Raw genomic sequence first — 26,793 nt, 5'->3', positions numbered from 1 at the left:
CCGGGGTCCCGGGATCGAGTCCCACGTCAGGCTCCCTGCATGGAGCCTGCTTCTCCCTCGGCCTGTGTCTCTGCTTCTCTGTCTCCGTGTCTCTCATGAATGAATAAATAAAATCTTTTAAAAAGAAAAAAAAGAAAAGCTTCCCGGGAAGGACCTGCCTGCAGCCCCTCCGCGCCTCGGTGACGGCCGCCAGCGTCCTCGGCCCCCTGTGACACGCGTCTCGTCCAGGCCGTCCTCTCTGTGACACGTCACCTGCCCGGCACTGAACCTGCGTCCGAGGCCGACGTCATTCCCGGCATCGCCCCCGGCGCCAGCGGGACCCGACCTCTGAGTCACGCGTCCGTGAGGGCCCCGTGCTGGGGAGGGTCCTCCTGTGACGCGGCACAAGGGCACGTCCGGCCCCAGAGCTGCGCCTGCACCGCACCCATCGGGGACCGTGGCCCTGGGTGTGGCCTGGGCTGTGCACACGCGCGGGGCCTGCAAACGTCCAGAGACACAAGACCCCGCTCTGCGGGCAGCGTCGTGACCCAGCTCAGAGCCCTGCTGTCGCCCGCCCAGGGGAGCCCTCAGGGGGCAGACGGGTCCTGGGATCCTGATCCTGAGGGGGCCCCGAAGTGTTGGCGTGTTGTGCAGGCTCCAGTAAGACCCCGGGGGCTGACGGTGGATTCACGTGTGCCGAGGGGTCCCCGCGTGCATGTACTGAGGTGTTACTATGGAGGGGAGTCCCTGTCCCCCCAGTTACTTGGGGAGGGGGGTCCCTGTCCCCTCAGGTCCTCAAGGGGAATCCGTCCTCCACATGGTCCCTGGGGAGGAGAATCCGGCCTCTGGGTCGCGGCTCCTGCAGGGGCCGTGTGCATTCCTATCGCCGACTGTTGCTCTGGGATGTGTCACTGTGTCCCGTGAGCACTCGGGGTGCCCGGCCCTGTCCCCATGCTGGATGGCTCGTGGCCAGGGTCCCAACGGCTGCTGCTGGCTCAGCAGTTTTGCGGGTGGGTCCTCTCGCATCCCGGCCCGGGGCGCCCTCTTCTCGTCGCGAGGTCCCGCCGCAGGCCGTGCGCACTGTCCCCTCGGTGTCCCCTGTCCTGCTGCACGTGGAAGGAGCCAGCCGAGTCCTGCGCGGCCCGCCCGTCGCCTCTTCTCTTCCCTGCTGCCCGTCCCTGTGCTGCCAGCCGCAAATCAGGAAGGTTCTTTAGGGAGCGGGGTGGAAAGGAGCCGCTTCCTCCGTCAGGGAAGCCTCCAGGGCGGCCGACGGCCTCGCCCGCTGCCCCCTGACCCCTCCTGCCCCCTGCCCACGGCTTCCTGCCCCGGCTGGTGTCCTCGGGAACAGGCTGCGCGTCACTGCAGTCGCGCCCTCTCGGGACGGGCAGGTCCTGGAGGGGAGGGACGTCCGCACCGTCGGGGCTGGACCCTGCAGCCACTGGACTCCCCCTACTCTGCCTGTCGGTGCAGGGCACGTGGGCCCAGGAGCCCCTCTGGGTGCAGCCCCCACGCAGCCCCGTCTCCTCCGCGGCAGCGTCTGTGGCCCCCCAGCAGTGGAGCCCGAGGTCAGAGACCCCCCCCCGCCCCACCCTCCGCTCCGGCCCCAGGGCCTTTCCCATCCTGCTCCTCCTGCCTCCTTCCCGTCCTGCTATTACCCCCTCCCCCCTCTCCCCTCCCCTCCCCTCTCCCCTCTCCCTTCTCCTCTCCCCTCCCTCTTCCCCTCCTGCTTCCTGTACCCTCCCCCTCCCCTCCCCCTCCCCCTCCCCTCCTCTCCCCCTTCCCCCCTCCCTTCCCCCCCCCCCACAGCAGGGTATCCACTCCTCGGGGGCAGAAGAGACCCCAGGGAAAGGGACCTGAAGCCATCTGCACGGGCAGCAGGACCTCTGTGGGGGCCTCATTGCAGGCTTAGCCTCTGCACGCTGAGGGGTGGCGGGGACCAAGCTGGACTCCCCGTCAGGGGAACCGAAATCCCAGCTGTGGTGCCACCGGTGGGGTCAGACGCGGGCCCGCGGCTCCTGGGAGGACAGGGCTCCCCACGCCTGCTTCTCCGCAGCCACGGGCACGCGGCGTCCCGAGGCAAAGCAGTGCGTCGTGCAGATGGAAAGTTAGAGAATACGGACCTGCGGGGTTAGGGGCAGGGACGCTGCTGACCCCGCCAGCGCCCCGGTGCCTGCGCCCCCTGCTCTCGGGGTGCGTGTGTCGGCCGTCCGCCGTGCGGCCCACCAGCAGCAGCTCTAGCTGCCTTTCCCAGAGAATAAATGTCAGAACGGAGCCGGAGGAGCGCCCCACGCCGTCCGGGGTCCACGAGGCGGGCTGGCCGGGCGGGAAGACGGAGTCCCCTGGGGCAGACTCGGTGGCATTTATTGAGGGGCTGTTGGGTATCAGGCACTGGTTTAGGAACCGAGAATACGTCTCTGAACAAGAATGACCGAGTCTTGTCCTGGCGCAGGTTGGTGCTCTGGCGACTGAGTTCGGCCCGTTTCTGGACGTAGAACAGAAATTACAAGGGAGAGAAATCTAGTTGGTGCCACGATGCTTTTGTTTACGGGAACTTCTGAACCAGCCGGGAGACGGTGGGCACCTCCTGTGGCAGCTGGACGCCCGTGAGTCTCGACACGTTGGACTCTGATGCATCAGTTCTTTTAACCGTTCGTTCGGAACTTGCCCAAATCACCGTATTTCCATCTAAAAGAAAGCGACACGTTAATACAGCTTACAAGAAATTTTCCTTGCGGCCCGAATTCAGTGCATTCACACCGATCTGGTTTTAAAGACCTAACTTCTGTCCCTAACACGAGTCGAGGCCAAAGCGGTCGGCCGGGAGGGTGGTGGGAGCCGGGCCGGGGGGCTGGCACGGCTGGCGCTGGGGGGAGCCGGGGCGCTCGGCCGTCTGCCTCCCGGCCCTCAGAAGCTGCTCTCATTTCATCAGAAACTCAGCGGAAGTGGGAGCAAAGTGCTATTTGCCACCCTGCGCGATTCCCCACCACCAGCTTGGGTTCCCCGTGCCCCCTGCTCCCGGGAGGGCGATTTCCCAGAGCCCAGGCGCAGGCTCCCTGCCCTGACTCTTCCCCGTGTCCTACTGACTCAGCTCACAAAGCCCTCACCTTTCCCGCAAGCAACCCCGTGGACGCGCAAACCCTCGTCCAAGTGGGACGGGCCCCCGGCGATGCTCCACGGTGCCACGCGCGGTCTGACGAGCACCAGGGAGACCACGCCGGGGGCCCCACGTCCTGGTCTATTGTCCCTCAAGGCTTTCCAGGAAGGCGAAGCCGAGAACCAGGCCCCTGCGCTCCTCGCACGCGCGGCGAGTGTGCAAGCTGGCAGGCGCGGGGGCAAGAGCTTTGGAGACGACTGTGAGACGGCGTGCCTGGTGTCCGCGGCGTGGGGAGGCGCGCAGCGGCCGGACACCGCACGGACTGCAGGGCGGCGCGAGCTGCGAGCCCCCCGGACGCCGCGGCTGGTTCTCCGGGCTCCACGCACAGCAGCCTCGGGCCTAGAAACGCCCCCGGCGTCTCCCACGGCTGCCAGCGCCCCACCTCCTGCCCCTGGTGTCCCCGACCCCCCGCGCCCGCAGCGTGCAGACTCTGCCCCGTGCTGGAGCGTGACAAGCCGTCGTCAGTGAGCGACGCGGAGATCCGGGTTGTATCCTCCGTGGGGGGCCGGGTGGGCGGCTCGGACGCTGGCGTGTGCCTCGCGCAGGAGCCACTTGACAGGTCTCCAGGGTGGACGGTCCCACACGACGTCCATCCTGGGCACAGACTCTTGCTGCTTAGTTTCGAGCCACAGTCGAGATGCTTCCTGAGGGACCAAACACACAGACGGGCCGTGGCCAGTGAGCTGCCGGTGGCTGCCCCGCGTCACCCGGTGCCCAGGCAGCGCTCCAGGGTCCCGCCGAGGCGGCTTCCCGTGGGCTTTGCTCCGGAGCAGCCAGCCGGAGGGTCCCGGGCGGCCGGGCTCCTGTTTGGGCACAAGGCTCATGAAAGCACCTGGACGGTGACTCGCAGGTGACCACGTTACTAACTCGTAGCAGGAGCGCACAGCCTGGTGGTTCTCCTCTGGGTTCCCGCCGGCGTCGCGCCTGCAAACCCGCCTGTCGCCCCGGGGACCACGCAGGGCTGAGGCGCAGCGCCCGGAGGTGGGCATCACGCACCTTCCTCCTGCCGCCGCCGTCACGCTGGGCCTCCGCGCTGCGAGCGTCCTGTGAACACGGAGCCCGAGACCCAGGACGCGGCTGCCCTGCTGGGAGCCCCCGGTCTGAAGCGCCTCTTCCCAGGCCCCCAGGCCCCCGGCCCCCAGATTCCCCCAACCCCCAGATCCCAGGACCCCAGGACCCCAGGACTCCAGGACCTCCGGCCCCCGGATCCCCCTAACCCCCCCAGATCCCAGGACCCCCGACCCCAGACCCCAGATTCCTGGACCCCCAAACCCCGACCCCAGGACCCCACACCCCAGGACCCCACACCCCAGACCCCTCCAACCCCCAGACCCCCCAACCCCGGACCCCAGGACCACCCACCCCCCTGAAAACTCCCAGAGCTCTTAAACCCCCCAACGCTCCCAGATCCCCCAACCCCAGGACCCCAGGAGCCCCGGACCCCAGGACCCCTGACCACGGACCCCCAACCCCCAGATCCCCCGGCCCCCAGACTTCAGGACCCTTGGACCCCCAACCCCCCAGATCCCCTGACCCCAAGACCCCAGACCCTGGAACCCCAGAACCCCTGACTCCCGGACCCCCCCGACCCACAGACCCCCTCTGACACTCCGGGCCCCAGGACCCCCAACCCCTGGACGCCCCCGGCCCCCCCAGATCCCCCAACTCCAAGACTCCCGGACCCCAGAACCCCAGACCCTCAGGTCCCCAGACCCCCCCCAGCCCTCCTGACCACAGGACCCGCGACCCCCCGACCCTACACCCCGGACCCAGTGTCAGCAGGTGGCGTCAGGCGGTGCATGCTCAGTCCTGGGGTGCGGCCCCGAGCATGTCAGTTAATCGCAGAGACTTCCCAGCTCCCCGAGCCTCGTGGGGCGGACACTGGGCAGAGACATTTGCTGCGGGTCATCGCCGCTCCTGGACAAGGGCCCGAGATGTGACAGCGCAGGGGTCGCTGCCCCCGAGGGGCTCCACTGTACAAACGGAAGCGACACGACCGAGAGCGCCGTGCCCACCTGCCCGGGGCCCCGGTGCAGCCTGGACCGGGCCTCTGGGCGGGACTGAGGCTGCACCCACGTCCTCACGGCCACCCGCCCGGCTTGGCGCCCTCGGCCGGAGCCACTTGCCCGGTGCAGCTGAGGTCGCTCCGGCCACGAGGCCTCCTGGTTCCTCGTTCTGCGTGACGAGACCCCACCCCACCCCATGTGAGGTCCCATCCTCAGAGGCTGGGGCGGCCGGAGGGTGGCAGCGTCGGTGGCGTCCCAGGGCTCGCCCGGCCTCGCGAGCTCCCTGGTTCTGCGTGGCCGACCTGCCGGCCCAGGGTCCCACTCGGTCATGAGGCGGAGGGGCCAGCGGGCGTCGCGCACGTGCCTCTGAGCTGGCGCTGACCGGCTGCGAGCCTGAGGTCCCCGCAGGGACCAGTCCCCCACGGCTGCCCGGCATCGGGGTTCCCCAGGGGTCCCCGCTTCACCTCCCTGGCGGCCCCACCGGCCTGCGTGGCTCCATGAGGGCTGAGTCCCCTGACGCAGGGACAAGTCTCAGGACGTGTCTCCAGCTCCTGTTACAGGCGTCGAATCATTTCTTCGGGCCACGAGCGCCCAACAGAGCGTTAACAGCCGACCCGTGTCCGGGGGGGACACTCGGTGCCTTACGTCCCTTACCTCGCGGCCCGACCAGTCTCCAGAAGGTTCTCGTCTTGCAAAACCGAACTCTGTCCGGGTGGGACGCCCCGGCCCCGGCCGCAGCCCCCGCAATCCCCTCCCACCCCACGTCCCGTTTCTTTGGATTTGAGCGACCCGCTGGCTCCGGGCAGTGGAATCGCCGTGAGTTTTGCGTGTCTGTGCGTGAACGGCTTGCTCCACTCGGCAAACGCCCTCAAGGCCTAATCCACGGTGGAGCATACTGCAGGATTTCCTTCCTTCCTAATATTCCTGAATAACGTCCTGTTGTACGGATCGACCTCCTTTGGCTTATCGGCTCGCCCATCGGCGGGCACTTGGGTCGCTTCGTGTTCCGCTGCTGCGAATGATGCTGCTGCAAACGGTGTAAAACACCTTACAGGGACCCGCTGTCACCTACTTTAGGTGCGTACGGAGCAGAGGAACTGCCTGATCCTGTGGTAATGCCATGTTTAGTTTTTCGGGAAACCGCGCACCGTTTTCCACAGCATCTGCGCCGTTCGACGTTCCCGCCAGCGGCGCACGAGGGCTCCGAGGTCAACGGCGCGTGTTCGTCCTGCACGGCGGGTGGGGCGCGTCCTCACGGGGCCGGGGTGCCCACCGCGGCGTGTTGGCCCTTCCCTCGCGATCAGGGGCGTCGAGCGTCTCTTCATGTGTTTGTTGGCCACTCTGCGTTTTCTTTGGAGAAACGTCTATTTAGGTCTCTTGTCCATCCTCAAATGAATGATTTGCTGCTCGCGGTTGGGTTGTAGGCGCCCTTACACGCTCCGGCTGCCGACCCCCGCGAGCTACACGGTCAGCGGGCGCTTCCTTCGTCCCTCACGTTCCTTCACTTTGTCCTTACTTCGCTCTGTGGACAGCGCCCCACGACGCGCGGAATCTTTAATTTTGTCGAAATCCGACTCACCTATTTTAAGCTTTTGTTGTCTATGCTTTTGGCGTGAAATCCAGGACATTCTCGCCAAATCCAACGTCATTTCATCCATGTTTCCTTCTAAGAGTTTGATACGTTGGGTCTTATTTCCAGGTCTGTGATCCAGGCAGCGTGAGTCTTCTGGTGCGTTTTTCTTTCTCAGGCTGTTAACTCCCTCCTCTGGGGTTCCTCGAGGCTCTACATGAATTTTGGAGGGATTTTTCTATTTCCACAAAAATGCCCTTGAGCTTTTGATCGGCACCGCGTTCGGTCTGCAGGTCGCCCTGGGCGGTACGGACGTGCCAACGACGTTAATTTTTCGGATCCACGAGGGCCGATGCTTTCCTGTCTGTCCAGGTTGTATCTTCGCTTTCTCTGAGCGACGTTTTGTGGTTCTAAATGTACGCGTCTTTGCCCCCGTGGCTGAGTGCGTTCTTAGGTAGATTATTCCTCACCCCATTCTCGCGCCCGCAGAGCCATGTTCTTCGCATTAATGAATAAATGGATCATGACACAAATTCGCTCATGTGCCTCTTTTGTTGCTGTTGTTTTTATTTCTGTTGTTACTCCTTTTGATTTACGCAGAATGTCCTCAACGCATCTTTGGCCACCATCTGGAGCTTGAGTTTAAAGACATTTAAAAAGTCCTTTCAACATATTCCGTGCGTAACCCCCAAAGGACACCCCACTGACTCAATTGATGTTTCATCTGTTCTTAATACTGTAACATTAATAACAGTTAATACAAGCCTGCGTCAAAGAACAATGATGGGCCGGCTACGTGAGCCGGGGGCGCCCGCGGAGTCTGGGCCGGGGCTCCGAGGTCCCGCCGGCCGAGAGAAGGCGCTCCCGCCACGCCGGGCCCGGGGAGCCTCCGTCCGCTGGCAGGGACGTCGTGGCCAGGACGGCAGCCGCACCAGCCAGGCCCTCGAAGGAACCGGCAGACCCTGAGGCCGAGGTCGTGCGTGGGGCCCGGGGCGCCCAGCCCGGAGGCCCTCACCCCACCCGCCCCCACAGCCTCCTCGCGCGGCCCTGCTCTGGTCCTGCCAGCCGCGGGCCTCCCACCCAGGAGCAGGTGACGCAGCTTTCGGGGCTTCGCCTCCCCCCAGCTCTGGGCTCGGGCCGTGGTCTAGAGGGTTGGTAGCTCCGTTTCCCGGGGAGCGTGTGTTCCCACGGGCACCTGGCTGGTCCCTGGGCCTCTGGGCAGCCCTGGGGCCCTGGACAACCCCACGGGGGGCCCTGGCCACCCCTGCCCCCGTTCTCTCCGGGGGTGGTGAGGGTGGTGAGGACAGCAGAGCTCATGGAGACCCCAGGGAGCAGGACCTGTCCTCGTCAGCCCGCGACCCTGAGGCTCCAGGGGAGGTGTCACCCTGGGCGTCCCCCTCGGCCGGGGCTCTCAGGTCGGGACTGCACTTCCCTCCGTGGCCCCGGGGCGGCGTGGGGCCTCGTGTCAGCGGCCATGAGCAGGCCGGCGCCTCCGAGGGGCTTCCCTGGTGTCTCCACTCTCGTCATTCCCACTGGAGGCTGGTGGGTGAGTGCCCCCATCCCACCCCGCACCCCGACACGGCCGCCCTCTGGCTCCCGCCTCAACTTCCCCCCACCCCACCCCCGTCGCCCCTTCCCCAGAGCCCGTGAGGCTGGGGTCCACCCCCGCGGCCTGCCCGCCCCTCGGCCTTGGGACTCACAGGCCTCCTCCGCCCAGAGCCCTGCCCCAGGCCCTCCCGTCCCGTTCCCACCTGCTGGGGCGCGTCCCCACACTCTGGCCGCCTCTGGAGGCTCTCGTTTCTCCATGAACCATCGGGACAACGTGCCTCGGGAGGGTCCTGCCTCCAGGAGACATGGTCTCAGGGCCCCCTCCCCACCCCCGGAGCCACAGCAGGAAACCCCCACATAGATGGAGGGAAGCCAGGGGCTCGGCTGTGCAGCGGGAACAAGCAGGCCAGGAGGGGGAGGCCAGGAGGGAGAGGTCGGGAAGGGGAGGCCGGAAGGGGGAGGCCAGGAGGGAGAGGTCGGGAAGGAGAGGCCGGAAGGGGGAGGCCTGGAGGGGGAGGCCAGGAGGGAGAGGTCGGGAGGGGGTGGCCGGAAGGGGGAGGCCTGGAGGGGGAGGCCAGGAGGGAGAGGTCGGGAGGGGGAGGCCGGAAGGGGGAGGCCTGGAGGGGGAGGCCAGGAGGGAGAGGTCGGGAAGGAGAGGCTGGAAGGGGGAGGCCTGGAGGGGGAGGCCAGGAGGGAGAGGTCGGGAAGGGGAGGCCTGGAGGGGGAGGCCAGGAGGGAGAGGTCGGGAAGGAGAGGCCGGAAGGGGGAGGCCAGGAGGAAGAGGTCGGGAGGGAGAGGCCGGAAGGGGGAGGCCAGGAGGGAGAGGTCGGGAAGGAGAGGCCGGAAGGGGGAGGCCAGGAGGAAGAGGTCGGGAGGGAGAGGCCGGAAGGGGGAGGCCAGGAGGGAGAGGTCGGGAAGGAGAGGCCGGAAGGGGGAGGCCTGGAGGGGGAGGCCAGGAGGGAGAGGTCGGGAGGGGGAGGCCAGAAGGGGGAGGTCTGGAGGGGGAGGCCAGGAGGGAGAGGTCGGGAAGGAGAGGCTGGAAGGGGGAGGCCAGGAGGGAGAGGCCGGGAGGGGGAGGCCGGAAGGGGGAGGCCTGGAGGGGGAGGCCAGGAGGGAGAGGTCGGGAGGGGGAGGCCAGAAGGGGGAGGCCTGGAGGGGGAGGCCAGGAGGGAGAGATCGGGAAGGAGAGGCTGGAAGGGGGAGGTCTGGAGGGGGAGGCCAGGAGGGAGAGGTCGGAAGGGAGAGGCTGGAAGGGGAGGCCAGGAGGGAGAGGCCGGGAGGGGGAGGCCGGAAGGGGGAGGCCTGGAGGGGGAGGCCAGGAGGGAGAGGTCAGGAGGGAGAGGCCGGGAGGGAGACTTTGGGAGGGGGAAGCCAGGAGGGGGAGACCTGGAGGGAGAGGCCTGGAGGGGAGGCCTGGAGGGGGAGGCCAGAAGGGCGAGGCCAGGAGGCAGAGGCTGGGAGGCAGAGGCCGGGAGGCGGAGGCCGGCCCCTTGTGCTGCACAGGGGAGGGCCGTGTTCTGTAGAAAGTGCTCTTGGGGCCGTGCCGGGCACGGGGCGGAGTCTGAGCCCAGGAACCACAGGCTGTCGGCCTGACCGGGGACGCTGAGGCCTCGGGGAAGGCGCCCTGGGAGGCTCGTGACTCCTGTTTTTGCCGCCGTCACCCTGGTCCCGGTCCCAGTCCTGGTCGTGCAGTGGGGGGACACCCAGAGCTGCCCGCAGGCCCCTCTGCTTCCACCGGGCACCCGCTTGGAGCTAAATCGGCCTCTGTACGCGGCGGCGACAGGCCGTGCCAGTGCCAGCTGAGCCGGGCAGGTGACCCGGACAAAAGGCCTGGCTCGGGGACAGAGCGCGGGGCCCCACGTGACCGGGCGGCGGGGCCTTGGGAGCCTCGGTAACAAAAGCTAACTCAGAGGCTGAAGCAAGGGCCTCCGCTCGGAGGCTGGGCGGCCTTTAGAAACGGGCTTCCTGGACCTCGGCCCTCGTGCGCCTCTGTATCAAAGATCCTTTGTCACCGTCCCCTTGCCGCGCAGCCCTCCTGCCAAATCCGCCCGCTGCCATGGAGACGCAGCGCCCGCAGCTCTTTCCGCAGGAGCCCTCCGGCTGGACTGCGGGGGACGGGGTGACGCTCCCCATCAATGTGAGCCCGAGGCTCCGACGACCCGCCACATGTCGCCACGGCAATTAGCAACCTCGTCAAGGCCCCCTGGCCTCCCCGCCGCGACTCTGCGCTGCAGGGGCCGGCGTGGGGGGGACGACATGCCCGCCGATGGCCCGGGGGAGCCACCCGGGCTCTGGGGCAGCCCCCGATGCTGAATGCGCCCAAGGCGTGGGGGGGCCTGGGGGACTGGTGTGGGCCCCCCGGGCGTCCTGCGCAGGAGCAGATCCCAGGAGCCGCGTGCCTGGCGGTGGCCGCGTCGCCCGTGAGCTGGGGGCCGCACAGCCCATCGAGCCCGTGCCCCAGCCCATGCGTGTGAGCTCCGGGGGGAGCAGAGCCGCAGCCTCTCCCCGGCCTCCCCCGCCTGCTCAGGAAGGGGACACGGGGACCCAGGCCCTGCGGAGGGCCGTGTCGTGACCGGGCTGTGACCGTCCTCGCCGTCCACGGCCGACCTGTGTATTGGGTTCCAGCACATGAGCGGTGACGGTGGCCTGTCGCCGCACGTGTGGGCCGCGTGCTGTGTGGCGTGCTCACACACGCGTGTGCCTGGGCGTGTCTCCGCCCCGGAAGCCCAGCACTAACATCACCAGCCGCCCCCGCTGCACACATGCGTGGACAGACGCACACGGCGCAGACGTCTGGGTCAGCGCTGCCGAGAGGAGGCCCTGAGAGGAGGCCGGCAGGATCCGAACTGGGCTCAGGGCCCTCCGGAGGCCGGAGCCCGGCTGTGGGGCTTGTGACCCCCCAGGGTGCCCGCAGGGGTGGATGGTGGAGGCCCATCGCCCAGACGCGTGGGCTCTAGGGGGACGTGGATGGAAGCCAGGTGCCACCGCAGCCCCGTGCAGGGGACACGTGGCCCTGCCCGCAGGAGCGCTGAGGGCACCTCGCACGGCCCAGCAAGTGGGTAAACGGAGGCTCTCCAGGGGTCAGCGGACACCAGCAGGGGCCAGACCGCGGGGCGGACGTCGGGGCCTGGAGGCTGAGCCTGGCGGCTCCTCACAGGGACACGGCGTCGGCTCAGCACCAGCCTGTCCCCCGGCCGCTCACCCTCGGGCCACCGTGACCCTCCAGTGTGTGGAGTCTGCCCCTGACGCCCGACCGCCGTGTCCTGCTGGAGGAAGATCGGGGGCTGGAGGTAGGGGATGACTTTGGGGTCACATCAGCTCAGCAGCTGCTGCCGGGGAAGGCGGGTGTTCGGGGCGTGAGCTTGGGGGCTGCATTCTCCGACCTCATGGACAGCGGAGGATTGAAGACGCCGAGTTCTGGACGGTCCCTCAGGCCCCGTGGCACGTGCACGGGGAGCCAGGGCCCACCACCCTGTGCCCGGAGCCGTGCGGACGTGGCCGTGTCGGCCGGTGCCCGCGTCCCCCTCTTGGGGCCCGTTTCCAGCTCCGGCCTGTGCTCCATCCCCTCCAGCGCGGAGGCTGCTGGGGGCTGTGGGAGGACGCGGCCCACCCCTCGGGCTCCAGGTCTGCCCCCGGGACTCGGGCTCTCCCCTGGGCCCGGCTGGGGTCCCCGCACGGCCCTGAGAGCTGCCCCCGGGCACCAGGTTCCTGCCCGGAGCCCCTCCCCGCATCCTGCACCCCGCAGACGCCCTCGTCCCCCAGCCTCCCAGGCCCCTGTGCACCGGGCAGCACTCACTGGCCGCCGCGCCGGGCACAGCGTGGCTCAGGGCTGCTGCCACCGGGGCCTCCAGCCCCCGTCAGCTGCTTCCCGGGCCCCTGCGGCCTGGACCACAGGCTCTGGGGGTGCAGGTGCATGACCCTGTGTAACGAACTCCCGCTGCAAGCCCCAGGCTCCCCCGCAGAGACACGGAGGCTTGGCCCGGTTCGCGGCATCCCTGCTTCCTAGGACGGCTCTCACGCGGGGCCTCGGGGTGCGGGGTCCCTGCCTGGTGCCCCCCCGGCGCTGCTCCTGGGGGACACCGGTGGTCACTGGATCCCTCCCAGGAGCTGATCAGAGTCTGGAGCCGGGTCTGGAAGGAAGTGACTGATGTCCTTCCTCCCCGATGCTCGTTCACAGGCAGCCGGCAGCGTGCCCGGCACCCCTGGCCCCACACCGCCTCGGCGCCTGAGGCCTGCCGAGACCCCTGCCGCCCCTGAAGGGGGCTGAGCTCCCCTCCTCGTGGCCCCCACACGGGGTGTGTGGCCCCTTCAGCCTGTGGCCACGTCCCAGACTCCGTGCTGTGGGGCTGGCTGGGCGTCCAGGAGGCGCCTGGACGTGGGCCTGACCGCTCAGGTTCCCCGCACGGGGAAGGAGCCCCACACGCCACCCACAGGGACCCCCCAGCGGGGCGGACGCAGGGGGAGGAGGCCGTGGGCAGCTGCTGCGTGCCCGCCCCCCGCGTCCAGCTGCGGGCCTTTGATCTAAATACCCCCGGACACACCAGCACTTGCGGCGGCTTCCTGCCTCCAGGGGCTGGGCCCTTTGAGTGACGAGGACACATGGGCGTGCGCAGGCCTTCCGGGACGCACGGGCGGCTGACCCCGGAGAGCCTGATGCACCTCCGTCTTCCAGGCTGATTGCTTCCACAGAGGTGCCCACACTCACCAGCTGTCGGCCTCGCCTGCCCCCCGCCGCCAGCCACTCGCTTCAAACGCCTGCGTATCCTCCGTGGCTCCTGGGGCAGATGCAGCCCGGGGTGGGGACGGGCCGCCTGGTGGCTCGGCCCTGTGCTGCCCTGGGGATGCCCTTGTCCTGCGGGAGGCACGCAGGCCTGGAGATGCAGGCAGCCCCGGGGCCCCCAGAACCGGGGAGATGCCACCGGTGACAGGCACTGTCCTGGGATGGAGGGGCTCAGAGGACAGGGGACAGCAGCCCCGGGGTGGGGAGCCTGGGAAGGCCGGGTGCTGTCTGCCCCTTGAGCCCCACAGGAAACCCCATAGGAGCCCTCAGCCTGCTTCGCCCTGATTCTGAGGGGTTGCTGCCTCTGCTCGTCTTTGGCCGGCAGGGTGTAGGGCACACTCTGGGCCCAGGTGCTTGCAGCCCAGCACCTGTGTGTGAGCATGAGTGTGCATGTGAGTGTGTGTGAGCATGAGTGTGCTATGAGCATGAGTGCATGTGAGTACGGCCGTGCGTGTGAGCGTGCGTGTGAGCGTGGGCACGCGCGAGGCCGAGCCGTCCGAGGGCCCCGTGACACTGAGGCGAGGCCTCCCCTGAAGCGGCCACGTGTCTCAAGCAGGACACCCCGACTGTCCCCGAAGCCCGTCCTCCAGGCTGCCGCACGTCGAGCTGTACACGCGTGTCCCACGCAGAGCCGCCGGCGCGGGTCGGTCCCGGGGTCGCGGGCTCGCAGGGAGCGCGGCCCGACCCAGGGGTCCCCGCAGCAGGACCGACCGTGTCTGATCCGCCCGCCGTGCGCCCCAGAGCGTGGGCCTCAGCCCTCCCACCGCCCCTGTACAAGCCTCCGCCAGGGCGCGGGGCCCACACGTGGGGCGTTGGGGGTCGGGGCTGCGAGGAGGGCGCCCAAGCTGTGCGGGAGCCGAGACACCCTGCCCCGGGGCCACGGGCGTGGGGACCCTCGGAGGGAGGGCAGGTCGGGGGGGCCCCTCTCTCCCCTCCCCTCCCCGCGAGCCCCCCTCTGCTGGAGCCCGCCCTGCGGCCCTGGTCCGTGGGTGTCGAGGGCACACGGGGCGCAGCCGAGAGGGCAGGGCACGGGGCAGCCATGGTGGGACTGGGTCTGGGGAAGGGTCCCGGGGGCCCGGAGCAGCCGGCGCCTCCTCCCATGGGCCTCCCGGCCTTGGCCGCGCCCCGGGTCGGCCTCCTGCGGCGTCGCACAGCCACGAGGTGGGCAGGGGAGGACGGCCGCGCGTGGGGCCTGGCTCTGCGGGCCTGTGGGTGCCAAGGGCCCCCACCCCCGTCCCGGTGAGAAAGGGCACGCCCTGGAGCCCAGCCTTTGGGGGACCCCACTGTATTTGGGGTGCAGGTGGGTGGAGGGGTCTGCGGGGAAGCAGACTGTGGTTCCAACGCAGGCCACACTCGGGAGGGCCTCACCCTGCCCAGCACCTGGAGGACCCCGCCGTCTGCCCTGGGGATACCGAGGCAGGTGAGAGCATCACTGCCTGTCCCCGGGTGGGGGGGACCCAGGAGCCCCGGGGCAGAGCCAAGAAGGCGGTCACGGCCCCAGCCCACGGGTCATCAGGACGCCCACCCCTGTGCCCCTCCCAGTGTCGCTCCCCCGGGAAGGGGCCCCCGCGCAGCCGCAGGAAAACCCCGCTTGTAACCCGCGTTTCGGAACCGCTCGGCCTTCCGGGCAAAGCTCACTTTTTTTCTGAACGGCACAAGTTTCTAGGCGCAGTTAATGGTTTCTCCCTGTTTCCCGCGCACCAACTGACTGCTCGCCATCAAATCCTAAATTAGTTCTGATTATTTGGATGAGGGATAACAGAATTTCTATTGTTCCTAATACCAAACCGATCATTTGAAATTCAAAAGGACATACATTTCCTTACGAGCTGTTCATCCCGGCCCTTTCACAACCGTCCTTGGAGTGGGTCCTCGGAAAGTTTTGCCAAATTGATCTAAATTGAATTCCCTTTAATTGCACTCTGCTAATAGTGTTTTAGGACACACACAAGACGCGCGCAATTAAGCGGCTCTGAAACATCCCTCCACCTCGCAGATGTTCTCAGACGCTCCCGGAAAGCCCCCCAGTGGAAGGCAGCCCGCGGGGCGGACGCGGGGCGGACACGGGGCGGGCTGTGGGCGGACCCTCGCTCCCGGGCGGCTCTCCGTCCGCGTGTGACACTCCTCACAGCACCGACGGCAGCGCGTGGTCCCCGACGGCGGTCCACCCGCCCTGGGCCATCAGCTCACGCTCTCCAGGGTCCCACCCGAGGCTGCTCCCTCGCAGGTCCCTCGAGGTCAGTGGCTGCGCTTGAGGCTTAAGCATCCGTCCCTCCCTCCGAGGGGCCGACTCCCGCGACGTGTGGCCGCCTTCCCTGCTGGCCGGTGGCCTGCAAGCCTCAGCCCCGGAGGTCGGCTAAGCTGCCAGGCTGGGCGGTGCTGGGGCTCAGGGAGGCCCCGGCCAGCTCCGCCCGCCCCCCGCCCCCCTGCCTGGCCCGGCCTTGCCTTTGTATTAGATTTTCACAGAAACATCTTTTTTGAGATTCAGCGCAGCTGTTTCCCCTTCTCGCTCAGACCTCCCTGCGCAGCTCTGTGGAGCTCAGGGCGCTGCAGCCTGCAGGCTGCCCGACGGGCCCCCACGTGCGCAGGCTCCCCAGACCTTGCCGCATAGCGCTGCAGCCTGCGACCCTTCAGCGGAGCGCCAGCGCAGAGCAGGCTGGGGGGGCAGGGCCCTCAGTGGTGGGGTAGCTCAAGCAGGGAGTGGGGAGGCGAGACAGGCAGGGGGGTTGGGGAGCTCAGGCAGGGTGCAGGGATGTGGGGAGGGGGTCAGGGAGCTCAGGCAGGGTGCAGGAAGGTGGGGAGAGGGTCAGGGAGCTCAGGCAAGGTGCAGGAAGGTGGGGAGAGGGTCAGGGAGCTCAGGCAGGGTGCAGGGATGTGGGGAGGGGGTCAGGGAGCTCAGGCAGGGTGCAGGAAGGTGGGGAGAGGGTCAGGGAGCTCAGGCAGGAGTGCAGAGGCAGGGCAGGGGGTCGGGGAGCTCAGACAGAGGTGCAGGGAGGTGGGGAAGGGGTCGGGGAGCTCAGGCAGGGTTCAGGGAGGTGGGGCAGGGGGTCGGGGAGCTCAGGAAGGGTGCAGAGAGGTGGGGAAGGGGGTTGGGGAGCTCAGACAGGGATGCAGGGAGGTGGGGAAGGGGGTCGGGGAGCTCAGGCAGGGGTGCAGGGAGGCAGGGCAGTCTCCAGGATGCCGCTCTACACAGGGACCAGTGTAGACGTCGTAATGCCCAAAGACCATGGTTAATGGGCAGCAAGCCCGAGTTTTGACCCATATATTAAAATTTTTAAATGATTTTTTGAGGTGCAATCCATACAGCACAAAACTAGGCACAAGAAACGATGCATTCGGGGCTTTGGTGCCCCGCCTTGCCACGAGGCCGGTCCTGTGGTTCTGGAACATTTCCACCACCCTCCAGGGAAGCCCAGGGCGTGTCTCCAGCAGCCCCGCATCCCAAGACCACTAAGGATTCTGTCCGTGGAGCCGCCTGCTCCGGGCACTTCGTGTGAGCAGTTGCCCGACACGCGGCCCGGCGGCTGGCCTCTGGCTCTCAGCACGACACCCTCGGGGCGTCCCCCTGCGGTCAGCCTCCAGCCCAGCGGGAGAGCCCAGCTGCCCAGCGCTCGGGCCTCCCCCCACCGTCCGTCTGTCCGTCCGTCCGTCCGCCGGCGCCACCACGAGCACGGCAGCCTGGCGGCTCCACCCCTCAGGGCCCGGAGGCCGGGCGTCCACGGAGGAACCGGCAGGTGAGCCTGGCGCCTGGACCGCGGCTTCTGGCCGCGCGCGTGGAGAGAAGCAGAGCCCCCCCCCCCACCGCGGGCGCTAACGGCAGGAGGGTCTTACCTTCGGGACCGCACGGACCCCGGCCACTCCCGACGCAGCCCCCGGACTGAAGGCTTCAACGCACGACCCCAAGGTCACTGCCTCCTTGCAAGCCCGCCCGCCGCGGCCCCACCGCCTGGGCCTGGGCCCGTCCAGCACCAAGCGCCGCGGTCCCGCCAGTCGCCACCCACGTCGGGGGTAGTGCCCGAGGTAGATCCATCCCGAGGCAGACTCCTCTATGGGGGTGACCCTATGAAGCCGCATGTGACATGTGCCCCAAATGCAGTGGTCAGACGGGGTGGGGTCCACACGGCGGGGGGACACTGGGTCCCACGCAGGAGCACACCTGGAGCGTGGCGTTTGGATCCAGAAGCCTGCAGGTGAGCCTGGTGGCTCCAGCCGCCGTGTGGCGCAGCCGTGGGGTCCGGCCCCCGAGATTCCGGGGCCGCCTGCCCATTGGGGTGGACACGATGGCCCAGCCACTGAAACGGGGCGGGAGCCCTTTGGGGTCTTCCCTCCTGGCCTTGGTCCCGCCGAGCCCCAAGGGGTCCTGGGTCTCAGCCGGTCTCTCCCGCTGGCCTGGCTGCTGAGCTCCAGGGGCACCCGGCCTTGGCCTGGCCGTGAGGCCACACGGGGAGCGGCCGCTCACTGGACGTTACCGACGGGCTACAGGGGTGGCCGCGGCGACGCAAGGGGACTCTGGCCAACGTGCAGGAGCGCCGGGGGCAGGAGCGAGCGACCCTCGTGGAGCCGGGGTGGGTGGGGGGAGACAGGCGGGTCGCGCTTCGCAGGCCCGGCCCCTGCACCCTCGTGAGCACCCCCGTGAGCACGCTCGTGAGCGGTACGCGGAAACCCCGTCCTCCACGTTTCAGCAGCTCTGTGCTGTCCTAGTTCATGTCTTCGAGCTGCCCGTGGGCCCCGTGCGCGTGGAGGGGCCTCGCACGTTTGACTTGGGCTTCCGGCCACCAGCACTGTTGGGCGCGTTTCCACGCGCTTGTTTCTGTTGCTTTGGCTCCCACGGTGAACATCCTCTCAGCCTCACGCCCCAGGCTGCTCACCCGGTTAGGGACTGGTCGGAGCTCTTTGCACGTCATGGATAAAGGACAAAATTCTTGTTATCTGAGATACGCGTCTTTCAAATATTTTCTACCAACTTACAACTTTTCTCTTTTACGTTTCCTTTTCCGCTTTTATGATTTCTTTCATTTTTCTCTTGATCGTCTTTCAGGGAGCCGCAGTGTTTGGTTGCGACGAAGCCACACGCGTCCGTCTTTTCTTTCAGGCATGGTGCTCTTGGTGGCATGTCTGGGAAACCTCTTCCTCCACAAGGTCACAGGGGTTGTCTTCTGTTTCTTCTAGAAGTTCTGCAGGTTCAGAGGCTTTGCACATTTTGAATCGACGGTTCCGCGTGGTGGGAGCGACGGCGTGCGTGTGTGCGTGTGGCTGCCCAGCGCCCCGGCTCTGCGTGCTGCTCCCTGCCGGGGTCGGTGTCCGGGCCGCGGTCGCCCGCAGGTGCAGGCTGGACGCGCCCACCTTCCCGCCGGCCTCCGCGTCCATCCTCAGCCGACGGCTTCCACTGGCGTCACGGCCAGTTTTGACCCCACGTAGTGTAAATCCTCCGACTATTCTTCCTAGAAACGGTATTGGCTTCTCTAGGTCTCCGTGTAAATTGCGGTGTCCTGTGCTGGGTCTTATTTTTCTGCGACCTGAGAACATCTGACTTCCAGCTGGTTGCCGTGACTCGACGCGCTTGGGCTTCCAGCTACTCGGCTGCCCCTCGCTTTCCGTTTGCTCCACCCGTTCTCGGCTCTTCTCTCCCCGCCGCTTCCTTGGCTGAGCTTCCGTTAAAAGGGCCTCTTCCTCTCTTACCCGTCATCTGCGTGGGAGGCGTGTTTCTGTTTTCCCATCCGGCGGTGGCTCCGAGCTTCCCAGCGCGCGTCTTTGGTGTTTCCCCGTCTGCTTTCTGACAGGAGTGAAACGCTTCACATCAGGAGCACGTTCCCTTCCCCTCTCCGGCCCTTGGCGCTGCGTTCTCTCAGATTTTATCTCCAAACAATCTGTAAACCCCACAGTCCGGTCGTCAGCGTTGCTTTAAGCCGTTAGGTATGTCCACATCTTACTTTCGACCTTACGGTTATTGGCGACAGGCCTGTTCCCATCATTCACCTTGTCATTCTTGTTTGCTCACAGATAATCTTTCCTGCAGGTTCAGAATCTCAGCTGGCATCACGGTCCTTCCTTTTTTTTATTTTTTTAAATTTTAATTAGATTAATTTTAATCAATTTAATTTTTAAATTTTTTTTAATTTTAATTAATTTTAATTTTAAATTTTTTTGTACGCTCTTTCTGACTAGAGAGCACTTCCACTAACGCCGCAGGCTTAGGTCCGCAGAGTTTTCTCGGCTTTCGTTAGTCTGGAAAAAACAATCTTTATTTCACATACTTTTTCTGGAAGGACTTTTGTTTTTGGATAAAGATTTATCGTTGCCCGCCTGTTGTCAAAGATGCACCTGCTGGGCGCTCCAGCCTGAGTCCCCAGCGACGAGCTGGGACGGTGACCTGCTTTGCTGTGGAGTTCTCGGGTAGTCGGCTTCGGGTTTGTTGAGTGGCTTGGATCTGTAGGTCACACTTGGGGAGTTTACAGCCACGATTCATTTAAATTCTCTCTCTTAGTCTTCACGCACACCTCCTGTTGGCTTCTCTGCAGACACTTCACGGACACGGTGGGGAGAGTGCAACTGATGTCCTTCCTGACTCTTCAATCCCTAAAGGTCGAGTTGATATCAACTTAATCTTAAAGATGTTTATTTATTTTAGAGCGAGCGAGAAAGAGAGAGAAAGAGAGAGAAAGAGAGCGTGCATGCGGGTGAGCAGGGGTGGGGTGGAGGGGGCGGGAGGGAGAGAGAATCTCAAGCAGACTCCACGCTGGATGCGGAGCTCGATCTCATGACCCCGAGCTCATGACCTGAACCGAAACCAAGAGTCGGACACTTGAGCAACTGAGCCGCCCAGGCATCCCGGTTTCAAACCAACTTTGAATTTAATTAAAATTTTGAATTTTTAAATGTGAATTATGTCGTGTACCTGAAACTGTGGTTTTATATGCCAATTCTATGTCAAACCTCCGTATTGAATTATTTAAGTTTTACTTTCAAGTTGAAAAGAGCTCCAAACACCATGTATGTACAGCTGGCTTTCTTTACTATTTTTTTAAGATTTATTTATTCACGAGAGACACAGTGAGAGAGACAGAGACCCAGGCAGAGGGAGAAGCAGGCTCCCTGTGGGGAGCCCAATGTGGGACTCGATCCCGGGACCCCGAGGTCACACCCTGGGCCGAAGGCAGAGCTAAACTGCTGGGCCCCCGGGTGCCCCCGGCTCTCTCTATAAGCAGCAGGACAGCGCCTCTGCCCTAGAGTCGTGGGTCTGATGCCATGTTAGCAACTGTGTCCTGGGAAGAGTGGAGGGCAGCAGAGTGCGTGCCGGGGACCTGGGTAAATCCTGGACCCAACCGGGTAGGCGAGCGCAAGCCAAGGCCCCGGCCTGCCTGGACTCTTAGCCGGGGTCGGCAGGGGAGCATTCGGCGCCCAGCACCTCCCGATCCGTCCTGACTCCTGTCGCTGGGACGCTTGGTGACCTCGCCAGGGCGCCGGGGTCAGGGCAGTGCTCGCTCACCCGGGAGCCCATCCCAGTGACCACGGTGGACCCCACGGGGAGGGGAGCCCCAGATGCTGACGGGCAGGCCCCTCCAGGTGACCCCACTGCCTCAGCGTCCGCAGCAGACCTCCGGGCCTCAGCCCCTCGCCAGCGCCGTTCCCTGGTCTGGGGGCCGGTCGGTCGTGCCCCACACACGCATCAGCACCTCAGCAGGTGCCCTGATTGGAAATGGGGTCCTGCGGGCAGCGGAGGTCGAGGAGAGGTCACGCTGGAGCCAGGCGGCACCACTGCAACGCGATGGGTCCCCGCACAGGGGATGTTGGGACAGACGCGCAGCAATGCGGGGGACGGCGAGTGCCGCTGCAGCCACTCGGCCGCCAGCCCAGGAGCCTCCAAAGCCGGGCCTGGGGCTGGGACGGAGCCGACCCTGCCCCGCCCTGACCTCGCCGCTGGAGGATGGACGTGCTGTGTGAGCCCCAGGACAGGATCCGGGACGGCGCCTCCACTGAGGATGGGGCGGCTCAGGGGCTGTCCCCGGGACGCTGTCAGGTGCAGAGTGAGGAGGCCTGCGCGGCAGGAGCGGGTGGGCGCCGGGGCCGGAGAGGGCGCGGTGGGGACGGGTGGGGACGTGGTGGTGACGCGGTGGGGACGCGGTGGGGACGCGGTGGTGACGTGGAGAGGACGCGGTGGGGACGCGGTGGGGACGGGTGGGGACGGGTGGGGACGCGGTGGTGACGCGGAGAGGATGCGGTTGTGACGCAGTGGGGACGCGGTGGGGACGGGTGGGGACGCGGTGGGGGTGGGTGGTGACAGGGTGGGGACGGGTGGGGACGGGTGGGGACGAGTGGTGACGTGGAGAGGACACGGTGGTGACGCGGTGGGGATGCAGTGGGGACGGGTGGTGACGCGGTGGTGACGCGGAGAGGACACGGTGGTGACGCGGTGGGGACGCGGTGGGGACGGGTGGTGACGCGGTGGTGACGCGGAGAGGATGCGGTAGTGACGCGATGATGACGCAGTGATGCCGCGGTGGTGACGCGGGGAGGACGCAGAGATGACGCGGAGATGCTGCTGTGATGACGCGGGTGATGACGCAGAAATGACGCAGGCCTCTCCTGGACCGGCCCCGGGCGGAAAGGGCCGCGGTGGGCTCCTCTGGGAGGGCCCCGTGGACTGAGGCCCCCGCCGCACCAGCATTTGGTGAGCGCAGCACGGTCGGGGTCGGTCGTCGATGGCGACAAAAGTCTGCGAAGAGCCGTGAGGCCTGCCCGGGGCCCACCTGAGGGCAGCGGACCTCAGTGTTGGGGGAAGCGCTGGGGCCAGACGACCTGCCCTCTCCGTGCCCCCCCCTTCCCCTCCCCTCCCCCTCCGCCCCCAGCCCCTGAGCCCCAGCCCCGCAGTCGGCCGGGTGGCATCTGCTCAAAGCGCTGCCCATGCTGCTCCCCGAGTTTGGCTCCAGGACTCAGGTGCGCGCCCCTCGGCCTCCCCCGGGCTCGTGTTGTGCGCGGGCTGCCGGCGAGGTGGCCCCAGCTGTCCCTGCAGGTGCCTCCGCCCTGCCCAGCCGCCGGGCACCAGGCACCTGGCCCTGCCTCCATCCCCGCCACGTTCCTCGGACCAGGTCATCAGCACACACCACACGGGCCGTGCTGCTCCTGCCGTGGGGTCAGGACACGGGACAGGATGGGCGGAGAGGTGGCCTGAGAACCGTGCCGCGTCCTCCTCACACGTCCCCAAACACGACCAAGTGTGAGGGGGGTGTGCACGGGCGACGTCTCTAGCCAGACCTTGACAAACGTCCAGCCCGCCCCTCGGTTGATTCGCTGCATCAGCGTCTACCCGGGAAGCGGGGAGCAAACCCGCGTGGGGTCAGCGGGGCAGGCCGGCCTCCGCCCTGGGCCCGGCCCTCCCGCTGCTGCTGTGGTCCCCGCTTCCTGGAGCTTGGGCCGGGCCGGGCGGCCACTCGCTGGCTGCGGGAAGTCCCACATCCTGTCCGCCCTTCCTGCCCAGGAAACCCATCTGCCCAGCAGGAGGGCCGCCTCGAGGTGCCTGGGGGGCCCCCAGCCCGGCGAGGCGGCGTGGAGGGCGCACCCCGAGGCTGGCAACCCCGCGCGATCAGGCGCATCCAGGGTGGGGCTCACCTCCCCCTCCCGCCGCCCAAAGGTGCCCAGCCTCCTGGACCTCGACCTCCTGGACCCCAGCCTCCTGGACCCCAACCCCCCGTGGCCTGCGTGTCGCCCCGGCGATGCTGAGGGGGGAGGCAGCAAAACCCCCAACCCCACAAGCGAAGACGGGCTGGGAGCCGGCCGGAGGGTGTCGGCAGCCCGCAGCCGCCCCCGGAAGCCCAGCGCCCTCGGCCAATGCCAACCCGGAGCCCTCGCTCCCGCTCCCTGCCCCCTCCTGCCCCGACCCCTGCACCCGCAACCGTGTGCCCCAATCGGCCCGAGAAGAACGAGGCACAGAAGGCGGAGAACAGCAGGGGTGCTCAGAAGCCCGCGGTGGAGCTAGCGGAGCGGCTGCAGTGGCTGGTGGCCTTCAGCACGTACTTTGCAGAAGCACCGAGCCGGGCGTCCGACCTGCCCGGTGGTGTTTCACTGGGGCAGGTTCTCAGCACGTCTTCCACTCCCCTGGCTGAGCTGGTTTCAGGGTGAAGTTCAGGGGTCGACAAGACGTCCAAGCAACAAGCCCGTGAGGACCCGACATCTTCCCTGGAGTTTACGCATTTGCATGCGTGACACAAAACTTCAACCACAAGATACCACCTTTGTCCTTAAAATAAGGGTCATCCTCTGTGAGGCAGAGCCGTGGGGCCGCCTCTGGCCTCACCTGGTGTCTGGCAGGTGTCCTGCCTGCAGCCGAGGCGAGAGCCCAGCCAGGTGAGCAGCTCTGCTCCTCCAGGAGGTGGGGCCAAGGGGGACTTGTTTGGGGGACAAGCTGCACAGGTGCTGGAGGGAGGTGGGCGGGGGAGGCCAGGGCCTAGGCCCGGGGCCCTTGTGTGTGGACAAGGCGACTCGGGGTGACGGTCAGTAGCCGTCTAGTACAGAGCAGCCAGGTGACCTCGTAATCTACACTCGATGCCCACGACGACAATTGGAGTGAAAAGAATATTGTGGGGAAGCTGGTTCGTCGCAGAGGAGGGTGCTGGGGAGCAGGACGCGGTTCGGGAACAACGTTGTATGATGGGAGGCGGGACATTTGGAGTTAAGGTCACCATATCGGGATAAACGCATGAACTGAGAAGGAGTAATGTATTCTTCTGGTTATTTTTCCGCCGAGAGGCCTTGTGAGCGTCCTCCCCCAGGACGAGGGCGCAGCCTGGATCGCAGACCGAGCCCGTGCCGTGCCGTCCCCTGAAGCCAGCGGGCGCCCCAGTGGCTGACGTAGAGGAAGCCAGTCTGTGCCTGGAATTGCGTGTTGTCCCAGGAGGGGGAGGCCAAGGGGACGCGGGGTGGGCAGCAGGCATCCAGCTGGAGGGCTGCCGCCAGCAGGCGGGCGGTGTGACGCCGCGGGGGGGGACGGCTGGGCCACGCAGGGCCACGCGGAGCTTCGCGCCCCCGAGGGCGCCGGAAGGAGCGAGGGGGCTTGACCAGGGGTGGTGGGGCCGTTTTTCTGGGATGTTGTGCACCTGGCAGTGTGGAGACCGAGAGGATTAGGGCCATTCAAGTTCAACATTGGCACAAGTACAGCCATTGCAGCCTCGGCAGCCGTCCTCCGGCCACCGTGACCAGGTGCTGAATCTACCTTCCCCGCTACAGAAAACACCACCAAGCACGCCCTTATCAGAATAAGGAAGCAAGAGCTTTGAGACCTCTTTACTGGAGATTCTCACACCCCTGCCCTTATTGAAAACCCCCACCTTATCAGACCAGCCTAGACCAGCCCATAAAAACCCAGCTGGAACCTCCCTCGGGGTCCAAGTCCCCGCTCCGCTGTGTCGGGTGCACTTGGACCCAAGCTCGAGCTTGTTAATAAACCCTCGTGGGCTTGCATCGGTGTCGGCTCCTCGGTGGTTTTCTCGGATTCGCGATCTTGGGCCCAAGAGCAGCACAAATCTGGCTCAGAGCTTGTAAACCTGTCCGGTCACGTGGGCAGGAAGAGGCCAAGGACTCCCGGGATGGGGTCGTGGGGCCCACGCTGGAGGCACACGTGGGCCTGGAGGCAGGCGGGAGGGTCGGCCAGTGGTGCCCACTCAGGACCATCGTTCCCGAGGGCGTCCCCCCTCGATGGATCCTCTACCCTGAATTCCCGTCGGACCAGAAGCCCCAGGGACACGACTTCAGTGACCTGGGAGCCACCCCCGGCCGCCGGTCGGCAGGCGTGCTGCTTCGGTGTCCTCAGAAGGGCCCCAGCCAGGGGCAGACCCGACGCAGAGCTTTATGGCCTCTCGGTCACCAGGGGCATGAGGGGCAGCAAAGCTCGGCAACCCCCGGAGTATTCGTCTTTTGATTTTTAGATGCATCTGAAGTAGAAAACTTGTGACTTAAGAAAATACTTAGGGGTCAGCTAAATAAGTTTTAATCCTGTTTACATATTTAAGGCAGAACATTTGGTGATGTCTACAGACATTTTTTATTGTCGAAACCTGGAGGGTTTCTGGCATCTACGGGTGAAGGGCAGGACGCGGCCAACTGTCCCAGACGGTCTGGGATAAAATGTTTATTTGAACTTTATCTTCAAAATTTATACCTGAATATCAAGCAAAGAACCAGATAAAAAGAGCACTTTTCATCTTAATATGAAATTAGTATATTTACAAATGAAATAAAGTGTGTCACCTGAATGGGTTTAGAAAACTGTTTTACAGGTCTCACTGTTGGGGTGCCTGGCTCAGCAGGGAGCATGTGCTCTTGATCTCGGGGTCACGAGGTCGAGCCCCACATTGGGCATAGCGTTTACTTAAATAAAGAAAGAGATGAAAAAATAAAAGTCACCCTGTTGATGAAGTGAGCGTCCACTAAACACACAAGATGCCCCCGTGACAGACCCAAGAGGGTGGCTTCAGCTCCCCAGAAATACTCGCAGGTCCTGCGACGATGAAGTAGGGGAAGAGCCAACACTGTGGAGTACACAGCAGGTGCCCACTGGGTGGGACCCGACTCTCGGCACCCCCAAGATGCCCGAGGGTGCAGCAGCACCCAGACTCCAGGTGCCAGGAAGACGTCCCAAGGACCACGCAGGGCACTAACATGGGGACACCTGCTCGGACCCCGACACGGCTGTCAGCGTCCTGACTCCAGGGGTAAGGGCAGGAGGGCCACGACCCAGGTCACCCAGCAGGTTGCAAGTAGCCAGCTCCGGAGGCAGGCGTGGCTCCACTCCCCGATGCCCTGGTGCCCCCGATGCCCTCGGTGCCCGGCTGCGAAGGCCGCGGGAACGCAGGTCGTGGGGCACCCGGGACTGGTGTCCGAGCAGCAGAGGCCAGGAAGGGCTGCCGTGTCTGTGCTCAGTTACCACGACTGTGCCCTCTGTCCCGCCGTCTGTCCCGCCGTCTAAGATGTCTGTCCGCCGACTGTAACCGAAGCAGCCGGGACGGGGAGGTGTTCTCAGGCAGGAGCTAGAGGCCCCTGGAGCCGGCAGCCCCCAGCGCCCAAGTGCTGACCCGCCGACCCCACGGGACCGGGACACGTGCTTGTTCAGCCGAGTGTGACACAGGTCACGCAGGCCGTCGATGGCCGCCCCAGCACGCACCCTGGCTGTGCCCTTGGTGGACCCCAGCAGCCTGTTGGCCCCCGGGGACCAAACAACCGACTTTCTGAAAAGACAGTATTTTGAAGGATCCTCGTTTGAGCACGTGGCTTTATAAGTGTTTAGTTGAGACTCTCCCGTTACGTCAGCCGCCGGCTCAACGACGACTTGCTGAGCAGCTGTGACATGGGATGGGGAGCGTGTTCCAGAGAAGTGTGCACGTGTGTGCGCAGGTGAGTGTCCGTGGGTGAGCATGAGTGAGTATGCGTGTGTATGAACGTGTGTGTGAGTGTGCATGGGTGTGTGTGCGTGTGTGCGGGAGAGGAAGAAGCCAGGACGGGGGCCTGGGTCTGAGGGGAGTCGCCCACGCTCCCTGAGCTGAGGAGGCGCGGTTCAGTCGGGCTCGGGGAGCAGCCGGTATAGACCGCGGGGCCATGGGAGGGAATTCATGGGCAACAGTCAGTGTCCGGAGGGCAAAGCTGAGCGTCCTGCTATCTCCCCGCCCGATGCCGGACCAGGGCAGCTGGAGGGCACGCGGAGCAGGGTCTAGACTTGGGGGGCCGGCGGGAGGTCAGCTCCCTGATAAGGACCTTGGAGCCCGGGCTG

The 26,793-nt window shown here is 65.8% G+C and overlaps 1 long non-coding RNA gene across 1 annotated transcript; it reads right to left on the bottom strand.

Moving 5' to 3' along the window:
• Window positions 1–2,303: 2,303 nt before the first annotated feature.
• On the bottom strand, window positions 2,304–8,727 carry LOC111098413. Its single transcript, XR_005367509.1, has 2 exons — window positions 8,461–8,727; window positions 2,304–2,664 (listed from the first exon to the last, which is right to left on the bottom strand). It is a non-coding gene; the product is annotated as an uncharacterized LOC111098413 (long non-coding RNA).
• Window positions 8,728–26,793: the final 18,066 nt, after the last annotated feature.

This window comes from Canis lupus, chromosome 12 (genome assembly GCF_011100685.1).
Source record: "Canis lupus familiaris isolate Mischka breed German Shepherd chromosome 12, alternate assembly UU_Cfam_GSD_1.0, whole genome shotgun sequence".
NCBI lineage: Eukaryota > Metazoa > Chordata > Mammalia > Carnivora > Canidae > Canis > Canis lupus.
The sequence above is the reverse complement of the archived record's forward strand: the minus strand, read 5'-3'. Positions and strand labels throughout refer to the sequence as shown.